The sequence below is a fragment of the Trachypithecus francoisi genome, unplaced genomic scaffold, assembly GCF_009764315.1.
Source record: "Trachypithecus francoisi isolate TF-2019V2 unplaced genomic scaffold, Tfra_2.0 Lachesis_group17, whole genome shotgun sequence".
Lineage (NCBI taxonomy): Eukaryota > Metazoa > Chordata > Mammalia > Primates > Cercopithecidae > Trachypithecus > Trachypithecus francoisi.
The window spans coordinates 62,517,914-62,543,145 of record NW_022681462.1 but is presented as its reverse complement, the minus strand read 5'-3'; the positions used below and the strand labels follow the sequence as shown (position 1 = coordinate 62,543,145).

At 42.9% G+C, this 25,232-nt stretch overlaps 1 long non-coding RNA gene across 1 annotated transcript in view; it reads right to left on the bottom strand.

Moving 5' to 3' along the window:
- LOC117062368 overlaps positions 1-21,635 on the bottom strand; it is a 102,218-nt gene extending 80,583 nt beyond the window's left edge. Inside the window, exon 1 of the long non-coding RNA XR_004428335.1 lies at positions 21,361-21,635. This is a non-coding gene — a long non-coding RNA (uncharacterized LOC117062368). The remainder of the gene's footprint in view (positions 1-21,360) is intronic.
- Between the last annotated feature and the right edge of the window lie 3,597 nt (positions 21,636-25,232).

The window sequence follows — 25,232 nt, the reverse complement described above, 5'->3', positions numbered from 1 at the left end:
AAAAAGTCAGGCTTTTTCTTACTGAGAGTCAGTTTGATTGATGGTGAGGTTGGCTTTACTAATTAAGTTAAATGGTGGACAAAATTTATAAGTGAATGAGCTAAATCTGCAGCTCTGTGTGTGTGTATAAACTTATATTTTTAAAATTGTACTAGTAAGATATATCAAAATTATTAATACCTTGATTATTCTAACCCTTTCAGATGTATATCAGAATTAAATGAGGCACTTCTTGTGAAAAAGTGACACAATATGATTGTCATGGAAGAGATTTTTAAGTACACTTTCTAGAAATTGAGATTATGAATGAGTGCAATGACCAAAAATAAATGTTCACAGTTAGTTGATTCTCCATTCTTCAAAGAAGTTCAAGGCCGGGCGCGGTGGCTCAAGCCTGTAATCCCAGCACTTTGGGAGGCCGAGACGGGCGGATCACGAGGTCAGGAGATCGAGACCATCCTGGCTAACACGGTGAAACCCCGTCTCTACTAAAAAATACAAAAAAACTAGCCGGGCGAGGTGGCGGGCGCCTGTAGTCCCAGCTACTCGGGAGGCTGAGGCAGGAGAATGGCGTGAACCCGGGAAGCGGAGCTTGTAGTGAGCTGAGATCCGGCCACTGCACTCCAGCCTGGGCGACAGAGCGAGACTCCGTCTCAAAAAAAAAAAAAAGAAGTTCAAATTGATGGAACACCTAATTGAATTGTCAGCTGACAGATCATTAAAAATAATTTTTGGGCCGTGTGCGGTGGCTCAAGCCTGTAATCCCAGCACTTTGGGAGGCCGAGACGGGCGGATCACGAGGTCAGGAGATCAAGACCATCCTGGCTAACATGGTGAAACCCCGTCTCTACTAAAAAATACAAAAAACTAGCTGGGCGATGTGGCGGATGCCTGTAGTCCCAGCTACTTGGGAGGCTGAGGCAGGAGAATGGCGTAAACCCAGGAGGCGGAGCTTGCAGTGAGCTGAGATCCGGCCACTGCACTCCAGCCTGGGCGACAGAGCGAGACTCCGTCTCAAAATAAATAAATAAATAATAATAATTTTTGATAGATGACCATATTTGGGTATATAACTGGGAAGGAGTTTAAATAATTGATTATCTTTGATATAACAAAACTTTTGCTATTTTGATCATATTTTGTGAACATGTTTTCTCAGCATGTGCATCTATAAGAAAGAAAAAATAGAAGAATTGAAGCTAAGCACTGTCTCATTTTATCAATAAGTAATATTCATGCATATATAGAGAAGAAGGCTGAAAAAGAAAGCCCTCTCATGTCATTAAGAGATGCATTTCCAATAACATTGCATTTTTGGTTATTTATTAAAATTCATATTATATTGGCTGGGTGCGGTAGCTCACGCCTATAATCCCAGCGCTTTGGGAGGCTGAGGCAGGTGGATCACGAGGTCAACAGATTGAGACCAACCTGGCCAACATGGTGAAACCCCGTCTCTACTAAAAATACAAAAATTAGTTGGGCCTGGTGGTGGGCGCCTGTAGTCCCAGCTACTCAGGAGGCTGAGGCAGGGGAATCGCTTGAACTTGGGAGGCAGAGGTTGCAGTGAGCTGAGATCATGCCAATACACTCCAGCCTGGCAACATAGCAAGACATCGTCTCAAAAAAAATTCATATTATGATATTTTGATCAATACTATAAAATTGTTTTAATGAATAATACAGAAATTGTTTTTTAACTCTTAGCGCTAAAGATCACAGGAGGTTTTCAGTTAATTTCAATACATACGCAGTTTTATTACAGTGAGTATAATAACCATGAAGACACATTAGAATAAAATTCTATGGGGGAAGTGGGATGGAAATGCAGATTTGAGGAGAAATAAGAACAATATAAAAGTTCTGATGGCCAAAGAAGACCTGGTTGGCATAATTTTTAAACAAGTGATGGTGGCTAACACATTGTTATGGTATTTATGTTTCAGTGGACCCATTAAGGAGTATTATTAAAATTTTATAACTGTCAAATTTTCAGTATGCCAGAAATTGTACTTTTTGCGATTACTATTTAAATTCGTGATTTTTAAAAAATGTAGTTGTCAATGTGCTCATGCTGCCTCAGCCTCGGCTTAGCCTTCCCCTTGCTGGAATACTCTTCCCCTCCTGGCCAGGACAGTGTGCATGGAGGGCCTGGAACTGGTGTGGCCCAGCTATGTATAGAGCCCAGGAGGGGGCATGTGGGAGGAGAGGGGTGCCCAGGACTTCATGTCTGCATCACAGCTTTGCCGGAGCTGTCCTGACACATCATTCCCTCTGCCTTCATACCTTCCCTCAGGGATTATGCCCTCCATGTGAGCTGAGGACAGCAACAGGTGGCATCCCTGTTGGGACAAAGAGTCCCCAGGACTTTCAGGCTACAGACCCTTGCAGTGTCCTCTGCCTTAACCAGTGATGCTTGGATTCCTACAAGAAAGTGTGCTAAGGGGCCTGGGCTCACACACATACATGCATACACACACACACACACACATGGACACACACCCACATACCATCTACCCCATCCACTGCACAGCCTACCCTTCCCCCTAGCAAGACCTGGATATGCACTCCAGGGAGAAAGGGAGGGAAGACTTAAGCATACAGGCTAATGGAGAAGACAATCCCCACACAAAGGCTGAGAGAGGGCATCAGAATGCGTACGCCCTCATCCCCAGTCTAAATGAGGGACAGAATTTGTTTTCTTAAAAAAATGATGCTTTAAAGGGTCCAGAGCCTGAAATATTTACAATGCTTCTTTAGGACCAGCTGCAACAGAAGAGAGCCACTTATATAAATAGCAAGGCCGTCATAAAGAAACCAAAGTCTTAGGGAAGGGCAATCCATAAAGGCTGCCTAGAGGAAAAGAGACATTTAAATTAGTTTTTGAAGGAGGTTTGAATCTCACAGAGGCTACTAAGCAACAATTCCGATTTTTATTGTCTCCTTGAATGTTCCCTCTGTGGTGAAGAGATAACACTGAAAATACTAGAGATGGGCTGGAGACAGATAAGCTGAAATTTGGGAAAGGGAATTGAGAGGGGTGGAGTGGGATGAGAGAAGAAAAGTCCTGTGTCAAGTCTAGTAACACTGTCCTACTTCGTTTTATTACCAGAGATGAACGGAACTTATAAATGATGACATTATAAGCATAAACACGAGCCCCTGGGAAAAGCATCTCAGCTACCTCAGTAAGTACAGATCTGCTTCCTGCCTGCCTTCGAGAGTGATCTATGTGAGCACCGGGAACTGACAGGCAGAACTTTCCTGCAAGACCAGTGAGGTTTTAGCTGTAAAGAGCATAATCTGGCACAGTGCTGAGCCTTGTTGAGTTGTCCTGGCTTTGGGCCTTGGTCATTGAACTCAAAGGACGTGGGGCCAGCGTGTCCCTGGACCCAGTGGCACAGCCACGGGGGATCACCAGGCCCATTGCTCAGTCCTCTTCTCCTTGGGTGAGGTGAGCACAGAGCAGTGGGTGGTGACCCACTTTCCAGCCCAGTTTGGTCCCTCTCTTCTAGGCACTCTTGGTTCCAGCCCAGCCAGGGGGCTTGCTCTAGCCCAGAACCTACCTGCACCTGTGTTGTCCTGCTCAGGCCACTTCCCTCCCAGCAATGCCCTTTGTCTGCACACCCCCATGTCTACCTTCCACCACTCTGCCAAGCCTTATCTCTAAAGTCCCCTGCCTACCCCCCATAAAGACTTCTTAGAGTCACCATCCACCCACCCAGCCCTTGAGCTGAAGTCAGCTGTCCTCTGAGCTGCAGCTCTGAGTTCCTGACCTGTAATTCTCCCATGATTATTTATGTGGTCTGATTTCCCCTCCCAGCCTGAGGCAGGGATTATCAGCTCCTCTTTACTTCAACTCCATGAACATGAGCTGAGCACCTTCAGGGTACCAGCAACTGTGCAGGGTACATTAATGAGGGCGGGAGACGTGGCCTTACAGCCAGGAGCCAACATCTCCGTAGGAGAACTGAGGCTTAAACAGCCTGGCCAAGGTTGCCAAACAGCCCGGAGCACCACCCTCCATGGCCAAGCTCCACGCTCTCCCTATAGTTGTAGCCCAGAATGTGGCTTAGTACCAGATGACTGATTTTTCTTTCGCTGTATGCAGATCAACTGTTGAAGGGGTGATGGTCCAGGAAGCTGTGGTTGGAAGGAGGTACAGCAAATATTGCTCAGTGCTTAGTCACTGGGCATGGGCCTCCCAGGAATGATGGCTGCACCCTCTGTCATAACATTTTATCTATCTGGAGGCCCAGGAGGGACTCTGAGAGCCAAGATTCCTACCGGTCCCAGTGGAGTACAGGGAGAACATTCAGTTCACAACCAGCAGGTGGTTCCTAACTTTCTGAGAAGGTAATGAAAGTTTTGGATGTTCTTCCCAGAAATGCACAAAAACATATGCACATACTGTTTTGCACACAGCTTCAGGGAATCACCCACCCCCAGAAGCCTATCCATGGAGCCCTGCACTAGTATCTCCATCTAAACAATGGGTCCTTTAGTGTGGATGCTGAGAAACAATGGGCAAAACATATATATTCTGGGGGAATGGGTGCTCAGAAAATGTTAATGAATGACCTTGACTTTGACCAGGCCAAGATCCCTAATTGTGGTCACTGATGGGTATTTCTTATACTCTCTGCTACAGCCTATGTGAGCCCTTAGCTGGAGCTCTCCCAGGTTTCAGGTAGAATAAGCAGCCCACTGCATGGGGGCATCTGTGGGGTTCAGGGAAAGCCCTGCTTCTCAAAAGCCCCTTCCTCCAACCATCTGCCTTTGGACTCATCATCCCTGGAACTCTGCCAGTAAAATAACATCCTTTTGAAGAATCCTTTTGAGTTTATGGAGCCCCTTTGCCCCTCCCAGAAGGAGCTCAGGGGTGAAGGACAGATGTATGCAGAAGAGAAAGGGTCTCAGCAAATGAAGGTAGAGAGCAAAGAGACTTCCCAATCTGGACTCAGCCTTCCCTGAGGGTGATATTCAGACCAGGAGCCTGCAGTCTCTAGAAAGTTTGGATTTATCCAAGCTGGAAAGGTTTTCCCAAAAGGGGTGTAGAGGGATGAGGATGCAGATTTCTTGGGTTTCTATTATGTGCCAGATGATTTCCACATATTATCTCATTTAATCCTCACAGTGTCAGGAAGAGCAGGTATCATTTTCCGCATTTACAAGTGAGGAAACTGAGGCAAATGTGCCCAAAGTTACACAGCTAGTATGTTGCAGAACCCATAAGCTTTCCTACCATACAATAAATTGAGGAAGTTTGCTTTGTTTTGTTTTAGGACAGAACACAGATTGAGCCTGTGGTCACTTCAGCTGAGAATCAGAGATAATTCGGGGAGACTAAAGTTGCCCTGAATTACGTCAACTTTAGAAACTGCCGGGCGCGGTGGCTCAAGCCTGTAATCCCAGCACTTTGGGAGGCCGAGACGGGTGGATCACGAGGTCAGGAGATCGAGACCATCCTGGCTAACACGGTGAAACCCCGTCTCTACTAAAAATACAAAAAAAACTAGCTGGGCGAGGTGGCGGGCGCCTGTAGTCCCAGCTACTCGGGAGGCTGAGGCAGGAGAATGGCGTAAACCCGGGAGGCGGAGCTTGCAGTGAGCTGAGATCCGGCCACTGCACTCCAGTCCGGGAGACAGAGCAAGACTCCGCCTCAAAAAAAAAAAAAAAAAAGAAACTGCCAAATGAGCAAAAACCCGATTTCCCATGGAACCAGTACTAGTTTGCATAGTGATCTTGAGAGCTAATCATTTTTATTTTTCAGTATACACAATCTGCAGCTCTTAGGACGCTTATACAAATCTGGCCAGGCGCAATGGCTCATGCCTGTAATCCCAGCACTTTGCAGGACGATGGCAGATGGATCACTTGAGGTCAGGAGTTTGAGACCAGCCTGGCCAACATGGTGAAACCCCGTCTCTACTAAAAATACAAAAATTAGCTGGGCGTGGTGGTGGATGCCTGTAATCCCAGCTACTTGGGAGGCTGAGGCAGGAGAATCGCTTGAATCTGGGAGGAGTAGGTTGCAGTGAGCCGAGATCGCACCACTGGCACTCCAGCTGGGCCACAGAGTGAGACTCCCACAAAAAAAAAAAGAAAAGAAAAGAAAAGAAAAAAGAAAAAAAAATCTGAAAGTAGAAAGATTTTCCCTAAGAGCTAGGACCACGTCTTCCAGAAGCTGGGGATGGTGCTGTGACACACACCTCTGCAAGGATGCCATGTTTGGGAGCCCAGGGGAACTCAGAAGCCAGGCCCCTGTGAACGTGACCAGGACTCAACTGTCCATACACTTTATAGTACAGAAAAATCACAAGCCTGGGAAACATTAACTTCCAACACATTCGTTATTTCAATATTTTTTTTTGGAAAGTATTTTTATTTACTTTGCCTCTTTGGCTTCTCCTGTTACCTTCAAAAACAAGCATACTCCCATAAATGTGATAGTCATCATGGACATAGCAGCTAACATCCAGAAATCTACTGCAGACAAAAAAGCACTTTCCTTAAAAATGATGATTACAGAACATCATCAAGGCTTTATAAGACAGTCAGTGTTCACATGGACACAGGGGGGGAACATCACACACCAAGGCCATTGGGGGTTGAGGGGCAAGGGGAGGAAGAGCATTAAGACAAATACCTAATGCATGTGGGGCTTAAAACCTAGATGATGGGTTGATGGGTGCAGCAAACCACCATGGCACATGTATACCTACGTAACAAACCTGCACATCTGCACGTGTATCCCAGAACTTAAAGTAAAAAACAAAAAACAAACAAACAAACAAAAAACAAAGTCAGTGTTGAAATAAAGATTTTTTTTTTTATAATAAGCAACTTTTAGTACGTATATTTCTTCCTCTTTCTCTTATGGATAAATTTATTTTTAACTAGATGTTTTAAAATAAATCACTCTCCTAGTGACCTCATTAGACAGGAAAATAGGAACCAACCAGGGCATCTACATGCAAATAAATATTTTTGCACACTAATATTTGCAAACTAATTACTTTTGAGGTCAGTTAGAGAGGTTTCTCAGGCAAAACCATCTGGATAATCTCTCCAAAAACCAAAACCTTTTCCTACTTAATAGAAGGTTCTGTAGAAAACATTCTTGGCACCTCAAGTTGTCTTTTTGCTAATCAGCTAGTATTATAGGGGTTCACTGCAGAACAATGTCCTAAAAGCTCTTTATCTCAGTTACATAAGCAGAATGGCATTTCAAAATCTCATTTTTAAAAGGCATTAGTCACCAGTATAACAAAACACATGCTCTGTAGCAATAAAATTTAATGTTCAATAAAAAATGCTTGTTTACATGCATTTTTATATGCCTCTATATAAAAGAAACCCTGTTTTCATGAGATGAAGTATTTTCCTTAGGTCAGTGAACACTCCCTCCCATTTCTCTGTCAAAACCCATCCCATCTCACTGTCATTTTCCCTGGAAAGAAGGCAGAAATTCAAGAGAAGAGGAGGAGCAGATTCAGGAGTTATGACTTTGTGATTTGAAACTAAACGGTAGCTCTGCCTCCCTGCTCACCTGACCCAGTCTGACACGAGTAACTACTATACGCAGACAGTGAGAACCAGCTTTATCACATCTCTGCACCAAAACCCACCAGGTTGTGAACCTGCAAGAGGGTCCCCTTCCTCTATGCCAGCAGTAAAGGGAGAACCAGAGCATGCATGAGGACAAGAACAATGATAAAGGGTGGTTTCTTTTTTCATTTATTTTTAACATTCCCTTTGTTATTCTGAAGTCCAGAGGAATCCATCAAAACAATGGCTTATTAAATTAAACATTTGCTCCATCCAAAATACTTGACTCCTATAGGGTAGGGTAATAGTTCACTTTAAGCCACTATAGCTCTATTTGATATCTTCAGGCTAAAATTTCCCCTTCAGTCTAATTTAAACTTCCTAATTAAAGTTTATGGACTAGCAGTATCTAATATTTGCCTGTGTTACTAGGTTTGATGTATTTCTTACACGCATTCAGAATTCACATAGCACAGCATTGTAAAGATAATACTAGGTCATTCACAGACTTGTCTTACGTGCTTAGCAACCATGGGAAAGGGTAGTCAGACTTAAGGTAGAATTTCTTGTAGGTAATATTTTTCTTTTTGGTACTATAAACAAAAATGCATTGTATTAAGTAATATTTAATTCTAAGAGCTTAAAATTTTATTCAATAGTAGGTTAAATGATTCATTAGTCTGGTTCATTAGATACCAAAACCCTAGCAAATAAAAACATTTTAAAATTAAGCTTCCTAGTAACGGAGTGGAATCATAAGGACAGAGAACTATGTCCTGGAAACTATTTTTATGTGGGCAAACAAGTCCAGCTACCACTAACTCTTCCTTTTCCTTGCCTGAAAGCCTTTTCAAATTCTAGACAAACTACTACTTCTCTGTCAGAGTTCAGAAAGAGAATGGAAAAACAAAACTAAGCTGACACCATTTTTTGCCCATGATGTCATTTTCTGACTTCCAAAGCCTGTGGGTCTGATTTTGATGTCAGGGTGCGTAACTCCACAGTGACAGCCCCAAATGTATTCGGAGAGGGAAACAGGCTTTCAGCTCCACAGAACTTTCCCCATGAAGACAAATATAGCCCGGGCTGAAATCACTTAGTGTCAATCAAGGTAACCAGATCAGCTCAGCGTTAATAATGAATTTGGTCACGTGCTCCCACAGAGAGCAGAGTGTGAGATAGCTGAGCACTTGTTCCATGTGACACCCACCGGCTTCTATGTCACGCCACAGTTCTCCCAGGCCAGCTAGGAAGCAACAGGGTAATTTAATCTGCCACCCACTCTAATTACTAAACTCAGAGAATTATCAGGGTGGCCAGGAAAGGGCTTTCAGAGCACTGGGTCTAAGCTTGGTGGCTGGTATGCAAGTCATGCCTGGGGTTGTCATTAGGGTTGCAGGTTTTGTGGGGTCCAAGGTTTATACAACTTGAGGTCTCTTTTTAAGGAAAAGAATACAAAATTACAAATACAAAATTAGGAGCAGGGCCTGGGAAGGGGACAGTGGAAGTGAGAGGCCCAGAAGTTTGTTTCATTAGCATCAGAGTAAAGCCACCTTTGGTTGTCATGGAAACCTAAAAATCATTAGCCTTTTGTCTGTGTCCTGGATTCTGGATTGACTCCATGTTGGTCCATCCTCTCTACTCTTCTGTAATCTTTTGTAGTTTTCCATGTTTCTTCATGTGAAGATGAACTATACAGTACTACCATGGGTCAGTCCTCTTCAAATAAATATAGGATTATGTTTCTGATAGGCACCAATCACCAGTTGGTATGCTTTGGTTGTTCTCTATGATGTCAACTTTTAAAAGTTAAGGATATAAGGGGCTGGGCACAGTGGCTCACTCCTGTAATCCGAGCACTTCGAGAGGCCAAGGCGGGTGGATCACCTGAGGTCAGGGGTTTGAGATCAGCCTGGCCAACATGATGAAACCCCACCTCTACTAAAAATACAAAAATTAGCTGTGCTTTGTGGCAGGTACCTGTAATCCCAGCTACTTGGGAGGCTGAGGCAGGAGAATCGCTTGAACTCGGGAGGCAAAGGCTGCAGTGAGCCGAGATCATGCCATTGCATTCCAGCCTGGGTGACAAGAGCAAAACTCCATCTCAAAAAAAAAAAAAAAAGTTAAGGATATAAGGGAACAGGAGAGGCTGTTCAGTGGGTACAAAGTTACAGTTGGAAAGAATAAGTTCTGGTGTTCTGTTACACAGTAGGGTGACTGCAGCAAATAACAATGTAGTGGTTATTTCCAGATAACTGTAAGAGATCTGGAATGTTATTACAAAGAAATGGTAAGTGTTTAATATGATGGATATGTAATGACTCTGATTTATCATTATGCAATCTATACATGCATTGAAACATGGCACTGGACCCCACAAATATATGCCATTATTACCATTGTTGTGTCAATTATAAATTAAAAAATCAATTTTTTAAAAGTTAGGAATATGTTTCAAATATCTTTAGTTTCCCCTAAGTAATCTGCAATAAAATCCTTTGATGAGAATGACCACAGACTCAATTACCAGAAGCAAAAATAATAGAACAACAGAGTCAGGGAGGCCCTTAAAGAGTCAGTTTTCAAAACAACAAAAGATTGCCTGTCCTATGTAAGTACTTATAAACAAATTAAAAGCATTATTACCGTAAATGGGAAAAATCAAATAGAGTTTATTCTCTAAAATGCAATGTTGGTTCCACATTTCAAAATAGTTTTAAATGAATAGACTAAAAGAGAAAAAGTATATGATCATTTGAGCAGAGGCAGAACAATTATCTCACGAACTGTAAAACCCATTCCCAATAACTCTTACCAAATGGAAATAGAAGAAAATTTTCTTTTCTTGATAAAGAATGTTGGCTAGAAACTTGAGCAAGTATCATATTTAAGAAGGAAATAAGAAAATTCTTCATACTGATGTTAGGAATAAAATAAAGATCCTATCATTATTATTCCACATTGACCTGAAAGTCTTAGATTTTTAAATGATAAGAAAAAAAAATAAGCTATACAAATTTAAAAGGAAGAAACAGAACTGTCAGTATTGACAGACAACATCACTGTATACCTAGAAAATCTAAGAGAACTCTCTGAAGTAAATGATCAGAATTTACAGATTTCATTAAGTTAGGAGGCCAAGCACAATATTAATATATAAAAACTATAGCTTGCTTCTATTCTACAGTAACTGTTACAAAATGTCATGAAAAATATCCTATTTGCAAAAGTCACGAAACTACAAAATACCTAAGAATAAACTAAAAATGCGTAAGAGCTAAATAAAGAAAAATGACAAAACTTTACTAAAGGACATACAAGAAAACCCAAATAGAGATAATGTTCATGTTATCTGGTTGAAAAATCCTGGCACTGTGAAGATGCTTATTCTACCCCAGATTATTCTATAATTTCAGTGAAATCACAGTTAAATTCCCAGTGAGATTTTTCTTTTTTTTTTTTTTTTTTGAGACGGAGTCTCGCTCTGTCGCCCAGGCTGGAGTGCAGTGGCCGGTTCTCAGCTCACTGCAAGCTCCGCCTCCCGGGTTTACGCCATTCTCCTGCCTCAGCCTCCGAGTAGCTGGGACTACAGGCGCCCGCCACCTCGCCCGGCTAGTTTTTTGTATTTTTTAGTAGAGACGGGGTTTCACTGTGTTAGCCAGGATGGTCTCGATCTCCCGACCTCGTGATCCGCCCGTCTCGGCCTCCCAAAGTGCTGGGATTACAGGCTTGAGCCACCGCGCCCGGCTGAGATTTTTCAAATACATTACACACTGATGATACAATTCTTCTAGAGGAGAAAATGTGAAAGAAAAATCCAAGAACATTTTTAAAAACAAATTCTAAAAGAGAGAACATGCTCTTCTAAGTTTCTGAAGTAGCCCAGAAGAGCCTGGCTTGCGGATGAGTAAGAAGGAACTTTCAGACACATAGCATATACAAATCGCATGTTATTGCCATGACCTTCAAGGATATGAGGTTGTAACAAGCAGGAGAGCTTGATAAGTACAGTTTCTTGGGTTTTCCCTGATTCCACTATGACAGACAGGCCTGAGTGCCGGCCATAGCCAGCCTGCCAGGAGAAACTGCCAGATGGTAAGTTCTAAACACTGCTTTTTTCTGGAGCTCAGAGATTCTCAGCCATAACATCTGAAAACTCCAGAAGGGTTTTACAAAACCACTCTTGGCAAGCCACATTTTCTAGATCTATTATCAGGTTCAGTTTCTCGCCATATTGCTATAATGTCATATTGCTGCATTAAACACAAATTAAATTATAATAACCAGGCAGCACACATGTCTAGTTACACTAAGACAATATAACAGGCCATCTGTGATGCCTGGTTATCATCACTATTCCTCCTCAAACCATCCTCTGATGGACTACATCAGAAGTGTAGGAGAGCATATTTTCTCTTTTAGAACTCATTTTTCAAAATTTTAGGCAGCTATGTCATTTATCTACTGGGATGAGCTGATCAAGATAGGCCTGGCCATTGCCTTTTATGATATCAAAACAGAATATAAAGCTATGAGAAATAAAACATTGTGCTATTGGTATAAGGTTTAAAAAATAGCTCAATAGAACATAAAAGGGAATCTAGATGTAGAGTCATGGATATACGGGGAATGTATTATATGACAAATGTGGCACTTCAAATAAATGGGAAAAGATAGACTGTCCAGTTGGGAAAAATTAATTTACATCACCACTTTTAACTATTGAAAAATATCAATTTCAGAAGGTTTAAAGACCTAAACAAAATGCAACACTATAAAATATTAAAGAAAATATTAGAGATGCCACATAGGGTAAGCCTATGCAAAAACTACAGAAGAAAAAGGGGTTAAATTTCACTTTGTCAATAAAATTCTGTCAATGAAAGTGACCATAAATATACTACAAGAAAAGTAACAAATTAGGAAAAGATATTTGCTCATATAAAACAAAGGATTGATATTCAAAATATATAAGGAACTCATTCAAGGAAAAGACAAATAGCTCAACAGAAAAATGGGTGAAAGATATGAACTGGTAATTCATATAAGACAAAGTACATATCCAGAATCTACAAGTAACTTAAACAAATTTACAAGAAAAAAAATCCTGATCAAAGAGTGGGCAAAAGGTATGAACAGACACTTCTCAAAAAAAAGACATTTACATGGCCAACAAACATATGAAAGAAAGCTCCTCATCACTGGTCATTAGAGAAATGCAAATCAAAACCCCGATGAGATACCACCTTACACCAGTTAGAATGGCGATTATTAAAAAGTCAGTAAACAACAGATGCTGTCAAGGCTATGGGAAAAACAGGAATGCTTTTACACTATTGGTGGGAGTGTAAATTAGTTCACCCATTTCGGAAGACAGTATGGCAATTCCTCAAGGATCTAGAACCAGAAATACCATTTGACCCAGCAATCCCATTACTAGGTATATACCCAAAGGACTATAAATCATTCTACTCTAAAGACACATGCACACGTATGTTTATTGCAACACTATTCACAATAGCAAAGACTTGGAACCAACCCAAATGCCCATCAATGATAGATTGGATAAAGAAAATATGGCACATATACACCATGGAATACTATGCTGCCATAAAAAAGAATGAGTTCATGTCCTTTGCAGGGACATAGATGAAGCTGGAAGCCATCATCATCAGCAAACTAACATAGGAATGAAAAACCAAACACCACATGTTCTCACTCATAAGTGGGAGTTGAACAATGAGAAAACATGGACACAGGGAGGGAAACATCATACACCGGGGCCTGTTGGGGGGTAGGGAGCAAGGGGAGGGAGCACATTAGGACAAATACCTAATGCGTGTGGGGCTTAAAACCTAGATGATGGGTTGATAGGTGCAGTAAACCACCATGGCACATGTGTACCTATGTAACAAATGTTCTGCACATGTATCCCAGAACTTAAAGTAAAATTTTTAAAAAAAGTACAAGTTAATATTACACATAAAAAAAAAAAACCGTCCCTGCTCACTAGAAATAGATTAAATGATAGTGAGATTTTTTTTTTCCCCCTGTGGTCAACAAGTCTGTTGTTCGTCTGAGAAAGTCTTTAATTTTTTCTTATTTCTGAAAAAAATTTTCATGGGGTATAAAATTCTGGTTTGACAGTCTATTCTTTCCCCCTCCCCTCCCCCCAGCACTTTAAAGATGTCACTCCATCATCTTCTGGATTACTTAGTTTCTGGCAAGAAGTCTGCTATAACCTTTGTTCCTCTGTATATAATGTCATTTTTTCCCCACTGCCTTCAGGCTTTTCTCTTTATCTTTGGTTTTCAACAGTCGTAATATGATAACCCTAGGTTATTTTGTTTTGTTTTCTGTATTTATTCTAATCGGTGTTCTCTAAGCTTCTTAGATCCATGGTAGAGTGTTTGGAGTTAAGTTTAAGAAATTCTCAAGCGCTGTTTCCTTAACTATTCTGTCTTGTTCCTCTCATCTCCTTCTGGGGTTGTAATTTACATGTATGTTAGACTATTTGATATTGTCTCATAGATTTTGCACTCTCTGTTCTATTTTTCTTTCTTTTCACCACTCTTTTTTCCTTTTGTGCTTCAGTTTGGCTAATTTCTACCGATCAATCATCATTTTCACTGATCCTTTCGTTGGCTGTACAAGTGTACTAATGAGCCTGCTGAAATCATTCTTCATCTCTGTTTCTGTCTCTCATTTCCAGCATTTCTATTTGATTCTTCCTTATTATTTCATCTTTCTACTATAATAATCCATCAGCTACTGCACATTGTCCATCTTTTCCATTAGCACCTTTAACATCTAAACCATAGTTATTTTAAATTCTCAGTCTGATCATTCCATGTGTCATATCTGAGTCTTACTATGTTGATTGCCCTGTCTCTTGACAGTATATTTTTTCCTTGTTTTTTGTATGTTTCATAACTTTTTGTTGAAAGCCAGAGACATCTTATATATAATAGAAATTAAGGAAAATAGTTTTTATGACTGGAAATGAACATACCTTTCCCTCTTCTAGGCCTTTGGGATGGGGATTTGAGTCAATCTCTTTAGGGGATGCCTTGTGGCAGACACTGTTGGTTGTCTCCTTGGCAACAACCTCTCCTCTCTTCCTTGCTAAACACTCCAATTGTTCCAGTATGGGGTGATGATGCCTTTTGGAAAGATAGGGGCTTCTTTCCAGTTTCAGAAGATGAATCATGTTTGGTTCAAGCTAATCATTGAAATCTGATTCCCTTTTTCAGTGTTTAGTTTAAAAGTCAGCATGTGACTTAGTTCACACTAATGATACGTAGAATGAAGACTGCAGGAGGGAGTCTGCAAAAGGTTCTCCCCTATGATAAAAAAAGAGGTATATGGTAGAGACGTACACCTGCTTCCACCCTCTCTACCTTCCTGCCATGTGAGGATATGATGTTTGAAGCTGTGAAAGCCAAACTGTGAGCATGAAGGAAAAACCAGAGGAACTTTGGAGAAGTTGACCCAAAGCCTTGACATGACTGAACTGCTGACTAAATCAACCCTGGAATCACCTGTCTCTGGAGTTCATACATGAATCATCTATCTGGTATGAAATCTGGACGTAGGTGGTTCCCGGGTTATTGGTCCTGTTTCTTCCAGGGGAAGCTATCCTAAAGAATATAATGTTTAAAAAGCATCCATTGACAAAACGAACACAAGGCTCAGGGCTGGTCCTCTATTCACTTCTAACAGTGTTCTCATTGCTTCGTCCCACCTCCTCTGTGCCCAGGCATCCTGACCTTTGACTTCTTCTAGTGCTCCATGACTCACCCATGTGTAAGTTCTCTCCAACATCTTTGCCTAGCTAATTCCCATCCTTTCTTTATGGGGCATTTTTTTTTTTTTGGAGGCTTCTCTGGCCACGAACACAGTTAAGTGGTCATCCTGTGTTCTCCCATAGCACTCAGGACTGTACCCTAAATAGTACTTGACACATGGAATGGTTACTGTCCTTTGCTAGATTGTAAGCTCTATAGGGCAGGGACCATGTCTGTCACACTCACTACAGTGTTCCTGCATACAGCCTAGGCCTTCATATGTACTTGGTCCACAATAAATAGTTGCTGCTGAATAGATGAATGAAATCTCACCATCTAGAAAGAGAAAAAAGGGGCCGGGCGCGGTGGCTCACTCTGTAATCCCAGCACTTTGGGAGGCCAAGACGGGCAGATCACGAGATCAGGAGATCAAGACCATCCTGGCTAACATGGTGAATCCCCGTCTCTACTAAAATACAAGAAAAAAAATTAGCCGGGCGTGGTGGCGGGCACCTGTAGTCCCAGCTACTCAGGAGGCTGAGGCAGGAGAATGGCATGAACCCGGGAGGCGGAGCTTGCAGTGAGCTGAGATCGCACCACTGCACTCCAGCCTGGGTGACAGAGCGAGACTCCGTCTCAAAAAAAAAAAAAGGTACATACAAAAGGTAGAAATAAACATATAAGTCAGTATCAAATAATTCCCACTAAAGTTCAAGGGAGTTGGATGGAGTAACTGAGGAAAGTGTTCCAGAGGAGGTGGGAGTGAGCTGGACCTTTCACGAGTTGTACCAGAGGGAGGAGGACATTTCTGGCAGGATGAACATCAATGTGCCAGAAATGGGAACAGGGAGGAATACAACATGAAGGCTGGATCCAAGGTTTCAAGTTAGTTGAGTGTGAGAGATAAAGTTGAACCAGTTTGTAGAGTCTTGAAGACCAGAGGAGGGATTTGAGCTTCATTTGGTTAGAAAAGGAGACTCTCTGAATGACTTTGAGTGGGTCAGTGGCATATGCAGATCCCAGCTATGATAATTAAATCTGAGACCACACGGGATGAATAGGAGCAGGTGGGATGAAGCCGTGGTGACCAGTGAAGCAGCCACTGTGACACTCTAGTGTGTGTGAGGAGATAGGAACATTTGCTTGAGTAATGATCTCTCTACCATTGTAAGCCCATGATTGTGGAATAAAAACTGTGATTAGGGATGGGCATGGTGGCTCTCGCCTGTAATCCCAGCACTTTGGGAGGCCTAGGCAGGTGGATCACCTGAGGTCAGGAGTTCAAGACCAGCCTGGTCAATATGGTGAAACCCCATCTCTATCAAAAAATACAAAAAAATTAGCTGGGCATGGCGGCACACACCTGTAGTCCCAGCTACTTTGGAGGCAGAGGCAGGAGAATTGCTTGAACCTGTGAGGCGGAGGTTGCAGTGGGCTGAAATCGCACCACTGCACTCCAGCCTGGATGACAAGAGTGAAACTCTGCAAAAACAAAAACAAAAACAAACAAACAAAAAAGAACTGTGATTAGTATAAAAAGCAAATATAAAAGATAATTTTCTCAAGACCAGTGAAAGTCTAGAAAAATAAAAAAGTTTTTTAGATAATTTTTAAAAGACCAATAGAGAGAACAAGTCAGGCAAAGATGACTTCCCATCATGACCTACAGACAGGATATCCAGACTAGGAAAAGGAGGGAAGCTCCCCAGACAACTCCTTTGGCGACAAGACTGAGTTCTCTTCAGACGTCATCTGTTTCTGCTGAGGCTCTGAGGAGAAACTTGGGTTCATTTTTGCAAATTCCAATGTCACTCACAGTTTGTAGTGTTTTCAACTGCAAGACAATTTTCCTGCTGTCACTAAAAGTGAAACTTTTCTCCAAACTACTAAGTTAAGGTTAAAACAATACCAAAATGGGTGAGTGTTGCTTTTCTCTAGAAATGCCTTTTAAAAGAGGGTGGGAGGAGAGATATTCAAGTAAGATTTTTTTTTTTTTCATCCCACAGTCCTTTAATTATGGTAACAGTTTGAACATTCCTCACACCTTTCATGTGAGGTGATCAAAAGCAATTTTATCGCACTCATGGTTTTATTTATATGCAGAAAATCTCTTCGGATTTCAGTAAAGAGGTGAGATTTATTATATATTTGCATCAAAGCTACCAACTCATATACCTGACAGCAAGTCATATTTTACCAAAAATTGAAGCCTTAAAATTTTACTGTCATGCGGTTTCCAGTCCCTTCATTGTGTTTTAGCATTCCTGCCAAACTTACCCAGAGAGAAGGCGCCTTGAACTCTCCTGACCCCACTGTGTCAAACACGTCTCTCCTGCACGCCATACTCTATCCCAGTGCTTCTTGACAGTCGGGTCTGAGGTTTAAGAAATTCTCCACAGGAAAAAACCTCAAACCACAGAGCATACCTTCCCCTCACATCTGGAGCCATATATCAACAACTGCCCTCACAGATCAGCTGCCGGCTTTTCTGACAGAAGGGAAAGGACGTCCATCTCCAGACTTAGGAGTTGGCTCTCCCGGGTGCTTGTCCTTATCTTCTTTCTCCCGGTTGGAATTCTCATTTTCCCTTTGGGAATACCCCTCTTCCTTCTGGTGTTCAGAGTCATTGGATGGTCTGCCCGTGATATCCTAAGAACCCTCAAAATAATCCCTCAACCAAACTGGTCTCTGTAGCAAGTGATTCAGCTACTTGTGATCTGGGCCTTCAGGCCTCAACCTGTGAAGTCAAATGTCTTTACCACTAAAGAATATATGTATTTTAAAATACTGAGGCCCAGTTGAGTCTGAATCTCTGGGGATGAGGCCCAGGTATTGGTTCGATTTTTAAAGCAGCCCAGGTAATTTTAATCTGCAGCCAGGGTTCAGGCCATTGGTGAGATGATCTCTGAAGTTCCATCATCTTTTACATTCCATGATTATAGGGGGTGCTAATGTATAACTAGGCTATACCAACCTCCTTTTCCTTTCATTGACAAACACTCTGGGAACATGATGGTTAATCCTACAATGGCAAGGACCTCTTTCAGTGGCTTTGCAGTGGTTGTCTAGAGCTCTGTGGTAAGGTTTAAGGCAGTATCAGGCTGAATGGGAGAGAGAGCTATAATCAACTAGCAGTGACTACCATGAACAACGGGGAGAGATGGGCACTCAAGAATGTCCCCAGCCCATCCTGATCCAAAGAGGAGACCACACAGGAAGAGATCTGAGACACTAATGTAGATCAGTACTATCCCTTGTTTCAGGTATGCCTTGCCATGTGACAAAAGGTTCCAAATCGTACTGGCTCGAAACAACAACCAGTTACTCACGATGGTGAAATGTGAAAAGGGTATGTGAGAGACAGGTCATCTCTTTCCAAGTGTTGTTAAGGAGGGATCATGATTGGGACTGGAGGATCCAAGACAGCTTCACACTCTCATGTCTGGTGCCTTGGCTAGGAAGGCTTGAATGGCAGGGGGTTGGCCGGGCCCCCTCTCCAACAAGGTAGTCTGACTTCCTCACATGATGGCTCAAGGCTCTAAGAGAGTGAAAGTGGGAGCTGTCAGGCTTCTTAAGGGTCTCTTACAAGCAGAATTCTCCTGGCCAAAGCAAATCACAAGGCCGATTCAGGTTCAAGGGGAGGAGAGATACACTCCACTTCTTAACGGAAGGCCCAACATGCACATCTGGAGACAGGAGGAATTGTTGGCAACCATCTTTGCAGACCGTTTACCATACCATTTACTAGCCCATCAGATGGCTCCTATCACGTGTCTATTGGCCTGAAAATCATGTTATAAAATAGGGGAAGGGAGTATGTTGACATGCTTGATTATCCATCCCTAATTTAAATTGTTTAAATATTAATATCACCATATGCATATACAATATAATATGCATATACATATTATATTCATAAATACATATCTTTACATCATTGCCTTAACCAATATCTAGATATTGGCAAATGTGATCATTTGCTAGATTATTATCTTCACCAGTCACTATTGGTAACAGAGAATGTGGTTGAAATTGAGCCCTAAATCCCTTGGCGGAATTGTATTGTATTTCAGAAAATAATTGGAAATAGAAAATTAAGAATATAGTAGGAAAATGAAGAATATAATTATATATACAAATATAATTCTTAATAGGAAAATTAAGAAAATAATAGTTGTTTACTCCATAGTACTCTTATCCTAAACCCAAATTGGCAGATGGATGGTGTGCTAGGTGTCAGTTTCAGGATATTGTGCCCAGCAATTAGGTTAAGAGCAGAAGTGGAACCAGTGGATTAAAACCTACTTCTTCCAGGAAATTACAACCCCAACTCCACTGTGACCTCACCCTCATGCTACACCTGCTTAGCTTGTCTGTCCCCTTCTGGGGGCCGTGTTCACTTGTCTAAGCCCTTTGTTGTACTAAATCATACCATATGATCCCAGCAACTTGGGGGGATCTTCTTTTTAAAAAATTACTCTTCAAATAGAACCCAGCCCTGACTCTGTTTTTGAAGCCATGTCAAGAACAGTGTAACTGGGACCACTACTCCAAGTGGTAATTTATTACCAAATGAGTTTCACTTGTTTTCACATTATAGTTCTACTGTTCAAAATTCCAGGACAACTTTCTTTTGTTAATTATTTAAACAAAAGTAATGCCTTGAGTGTTTTTTAAATCACGTGATGATTCATACGAAGCCACAGAGGTATAGACTGTTTGTCCCATGAAATTTACTGGGAAAAAAATTGACATGAATGATGTCATACACATGATCATGTAGATTGTACCCAATTATTTATCCAACGAACATTTATTGAGCACCCAATATGTTCATGACATGATATTAAGCATTAAGAAAACAGAAAAATAGGACTCCCATCTGACTCTGCTAGTCTGAGTAGGGAAGGCAGATATGTGATCTATTATATTATATTGCATATGATATATTAAGTACTCTAATAATAATAAAGAAAATACTTAACTAGCACATGTCATGAATCAGGCATTGTTCTAAATGCTTTAATTTATACTATTCACTCTTCAGAATAACCTTATGATATAGATTATTTTATTATCCCCATTGTATCAGTGAGGAAGCTGAGGGACAGAGAGACTAAACGACCTGCCCGAGGCAAACCCCTAGTAAGTGGCAGAGCTGGGATTTAAACCCACGTGGTCTAGCTCTAGAGTTCATTCTCTTCACCACCACACAGAGGAGATGGCAACTAATTTGTCCTGGAAAGTGGGAAATAGTCCTAGTGAAGCAGGAATGCTACCATATTAAAGGAAAGGAGGAGCTCCCCCAAGAAAAGAAGAGAAATTTCCAGGTGCAAGGATAAACTTGAGGGTGGGGAGTACTTGAGGACTGCTGAGAGAGCTGGCGAGGCTGTCCAGCTGGGGGTGTGATAGAGAGTGGGGAGTGAGCGGGAGAAGAAGCCCTGTATAGATGACCATGAAGGCCAGGGTCCTATGTCGGGCCTATTGAGGACAGCCGGCTTTCTCACATCCCCTGGTCCAAGACCTCACCCCTAATTAAGAGCCATGTCCTCACAAATACCATGTTGGAATCTGGGAAAGAAAGATGGAAAATAATGGTCATAAAATCTGCTTGTGTAGTTTCAGTTTTCAGAGTTCCTTAGCACACATTCTCTTAACTATACTTCATGTTTTACAGTTGGAAAAATAAACAAAAAAATAAACGTTACCCAGGAAATAAGTGCAGAGCCAGGTCTCAGACCCAGGTCTTCAGATTCCTTAGCCACTGTCCTTTCCACTGTGACCAACAGAGTCCATCTCTATCCCTGCACCCCCAAAATCTCCAAGTGTCCGTTCTGCTACTTCTGGGCCCAGGACACCATTGTCACACAGATAGGGAAGGACACTTAGAACACTGAGACTCCAGAGGAGACAAATGTACCCATGGTTAAAATGACATTGGAGTGGGAACCAGGAAACGTAAACTTCAGTCTCATCATTATCACAAAATCACAGTGTGACCTGCAGGCCTTAGTGTCCTCACCTGTAAAAAAAGAATGTTCAAGATGATTTTCAAAGGGACTGTCTCGGCCTATCTTTCCGCTTCCGTCACTGTCTACATGTGGCTTAATTAGTTTAGTCAACTGCTGTTTTTAGCCATCACTGAGTGTTCAGTTCCACTCAAAACAGAGCTGAGTTGACAAAATGTGCCGTCAGAGCTGGAAGCTCAACGTCCGGGACACAGCATCAGAGATGTCTGTATTCTAACCAAGTTCCTCTCTTCAGTTTAAGTTAACCTCGAAGGGCCCAGCATTTCCATGCACCACTGCGGGGTCTGCTTTGTAGCCTGAAATGAGATACGTGTCTCCCTATTAATATCCTCACACTGTCTGAATGCATTTTAAAAGCTCACCCAGTTTGGCAACCTGTGGGCATGTCTTTGTTATTGTTGGTTGGAGTCTTGCATACTTGACTTAAAAGTTAGCACCAAATGCAGCTTTATCTGATCAGGAAGGCATGAAATAGAAGGAATGGGTAAATTTCCTTTGTAAAGCAGACACCCCTGGATGTGTTTTTCATGCTAGAGATATGAATAAATGGCAGACGCTGGTTCTCACCAGGCAAAGTGAGTGCCAGTGAGGTCACAGGGAGAGCAGTGAGCATGCAAAGATGACAACACAGACTCCATCTACCTGACCCAAGGGAAGGGTCATAGGAGATCTAGGAGGTAACCAGGGCATAGGTAATTATCTCCAGTGACAGAAAGCCAGGGTTTGGTGAATGGTCAAGGTAAAATAGAAAAGCAGGCCTTGAATTCAGGTCTCCTAACCCCTGGTCCTGTGCCCCTTTCCTCTGCACATGCTGCTGCAAACACATGGATCCAAACTTGAACTTCATAAGGGTAGAGAATATTCTACTCATTAATGTGTGCTCAGGGCTTGGCATACAAATTCAAGAAATACTTGTTGAATTTCTTGAACTCTATCTTGACTAAGGAGAGAGGCTGATCTTTATTAATTTGCTGAAGTAGGAACAGAAAAAAGTTAAAATCCTTACAGTGCCTGCAATGCCATATATGAATCTGGCCCCTGTGATCTCTCTGACCTCACCCCCTTCTACTTCCCTTATTGTCCACTTCCCTCTGGCCACTCCAGCTGTCTTGTTGTTCCTTAAACATGCCAGACATATTCCTGCCTCAGGGCCTTTGCACTGGCTGTTCCCTCTACCTGGAACACCCTTTCCTGGATACGCTCATGGCTAATATCCTCTTCTCCCTCAAGTTTATATTCAGACCTTACCTTCTGTATAATGCCTGCCCCAAACACCCTCCTTGAACATGTAACCCACCCCTGACTTCAGTATTTTCAGTCACTCTTACCCTGCTCTGTTTTGTTTGATGGCTTTTTTTTTTTTTTTTTGCCTTCTGTTTACAGTTTTTATTCTTTATGATTGCTATTTATTATCTGTTCATACCTATTGGAATGTAAGCTCTATGAGGGCAGGGATTTTTAATTCATTGATGTACTCTACAGGCCTAGAATAGTGTCTGATATGTAGTAGACTCTCAATAAACATTACTGAATGAATGAATAGGTCTGCAAAGTTACAACATACTTTTATTTCATATAGAACTTTTCTTTCTGGTCTATCCAAGTGCGAATAAACTAAACTGTGATAGACCGAGACTCTTTGGTGCTATGGGGTTGTCAGGGAGCAGGGACTCTGTTGCCCTTGTCCAGGGCAGAAGGAAGAGTTGTGGCCTGAGTTACTGATCTAGTATCTTTTCCCACTGGGCCTGGGCCCTTTAACTCTAGATAAGGCTCCTGCAAACAGAAATAGAGAGGCAGATGAAAAAAAAAAAGACTCATCCAACATGGTTAGATGTTCAGGGTGGCTCTCACATCTCAGCAGTAAGGAATAGCACTGAGCATTCTATACACGGCAATTCCAGATACTAAGGAAGGGACATGATGTAGCACCAGGTCTACAAATGCAGCAGCGCAGGAGCCAGGACAGGGCCTCAGGAGCAGTCTGATGCAACAGATATTCAGTTCACTGGGCATGGCTTCTTGTAGACCTAGGCCAAGTGGACTCTGAGCAGTGGGATAGGGATGGGGAGGGGGGGTGGCAGGGCAAGAGAGGGTTGCCCAGAAGTTGTGGAATTTCAGCAAGGATGCCAAGCCAGAGGCTGGCTTCAAGCAGCCAGACGTCTGAATGGAGCAAGCTGGAGTCTTGGCTATTGTGGGGCTGAGGCCCTAGGCTGGCCAATGGGGGCAGGACCCAGCAGGGACAGGAGCTGCAGCTCAGTAATCAGGCTAGCACTGTACTCAGTTACCTGATGGGAGAGACAGGCAACTCAGGAGAACAAGTCTGGAGACCCTCAGCATCCCCAACTGTAGCCCAGGCCTAGGCTGGGAAGTGGGGACAAGTGGAGTCACAGCAGGAGAGGAGCCTGGAGCAGCTCCCACTGTGGAGGCGGGAGGAAAACAGAGCAGGCCAGCTGGGCTGGGCCGACCCAGGTACTGAAAGGCTTCCTCCCAAGAGGAATGTCTGGGTCCAGTCCCTCTCCCTTTACCAAGGCACTGTAGAGAGAGGCGGCACAGGCTTTCAGAGTCAGGATCAAACTCTAGCCTCACCACAGAGCTGGGCAAGTTCTTACTAGGGCAGGGCTTCTTCACCCTTTTCCTTGCAGGAGTGCTGAAATAACTAAAGGAGAGCAGCTCCCAAAGCCTCCCAGGTGTCCTTGGGCTCCTTCCCCAGCACTCCCTGGATGACCAGGTCTCTGACCTCCTCCTCCTGCCTGCCCCAACCACAGCCCAGCCGAGGCAGCCTGGAGGACAGGGGACCACAGCAGGCCTGGGCCTGACAGCTGAGCTCCCTCCTCTCCCCACTGCCTAGCCAGAGCTGGTTTATTTGAACTAAGAATTTAAATGTAAATATGCAACATCCCTTCCCCTCTCCCTCCACTCAGCGGGAGGGAGCGTGTGTCCACCTCTGTCAGCTGCAGCAAGAGTGCCCTGCGCGCCCAGATCCTATCTGCTTTGAAAAGAGCAGAAATATTAGACACAGCTAAATAAGAAAACACAGATTATTGCTGGAGACCCCTAAGGCCTACTTTGTCTGTGCAATAGTTTGTTTTACTTTTCACAGAATTTATTTTGGCTGCAGCCAGATTGATGGTGATTATATCTGAAATCCCTCCCACATATCTGTCACATAAACACTTCGTTTAATTCAGGTTTATAAAATTCTATGGGCCAACGGGGAGCCAGCTTTCAGATTAATTAGCAGACGCTAATGCTGGGCATCTTGTCACATGGTCCAGCGGCTCAAAGGCTAAGGGCACAAGAGGGGCCGAGCAAGCGGCCCTGGCCCATGTCTCAGGAGTTTGATCCTTTTGGCTGGTAAAGGAAAACCAAGGAAGACGTGGAAGGGGAAGAAGGCCGCTCACTGTCCAGCCTGGCTGGGGAAATGGATTCCGGGCTGTCGAGTGGGCCAAAGTCTCCCATCCGGACCCAGCTAGAGGGGGGATATTCATATGCGTTTTGAAGTCGATACAAAATAAACCCCCAGCTTCCTCAGAGTATATGTCGATAGCATCACTGGATCCAACACCTCCTGGGAAGGGGAAGGGCCTTAGGAGCTAGAGCTGGGGAGTGAATGCAGGGTCCAGAGCAATGGCTCTTGGCAGCCATGGCTGTGACTCCTGAGACCCCCGGACTGCCCACTCCCCAGTGGTTGCCCAGGCCTTGCCAGCGCTGGGCAGGATTTCCTTCTGTGTGATGGGAGCGTGGCCCTAACATGCTGCATATGCCCACCAGCTGTTGCTCTCTTTTGCCACTGCAGGCCAAGACAAGAAAAGCATTATTTCCTCCCTCCTTCTAATCTCCAGGCCTCACTGACTTCACAGGCCTG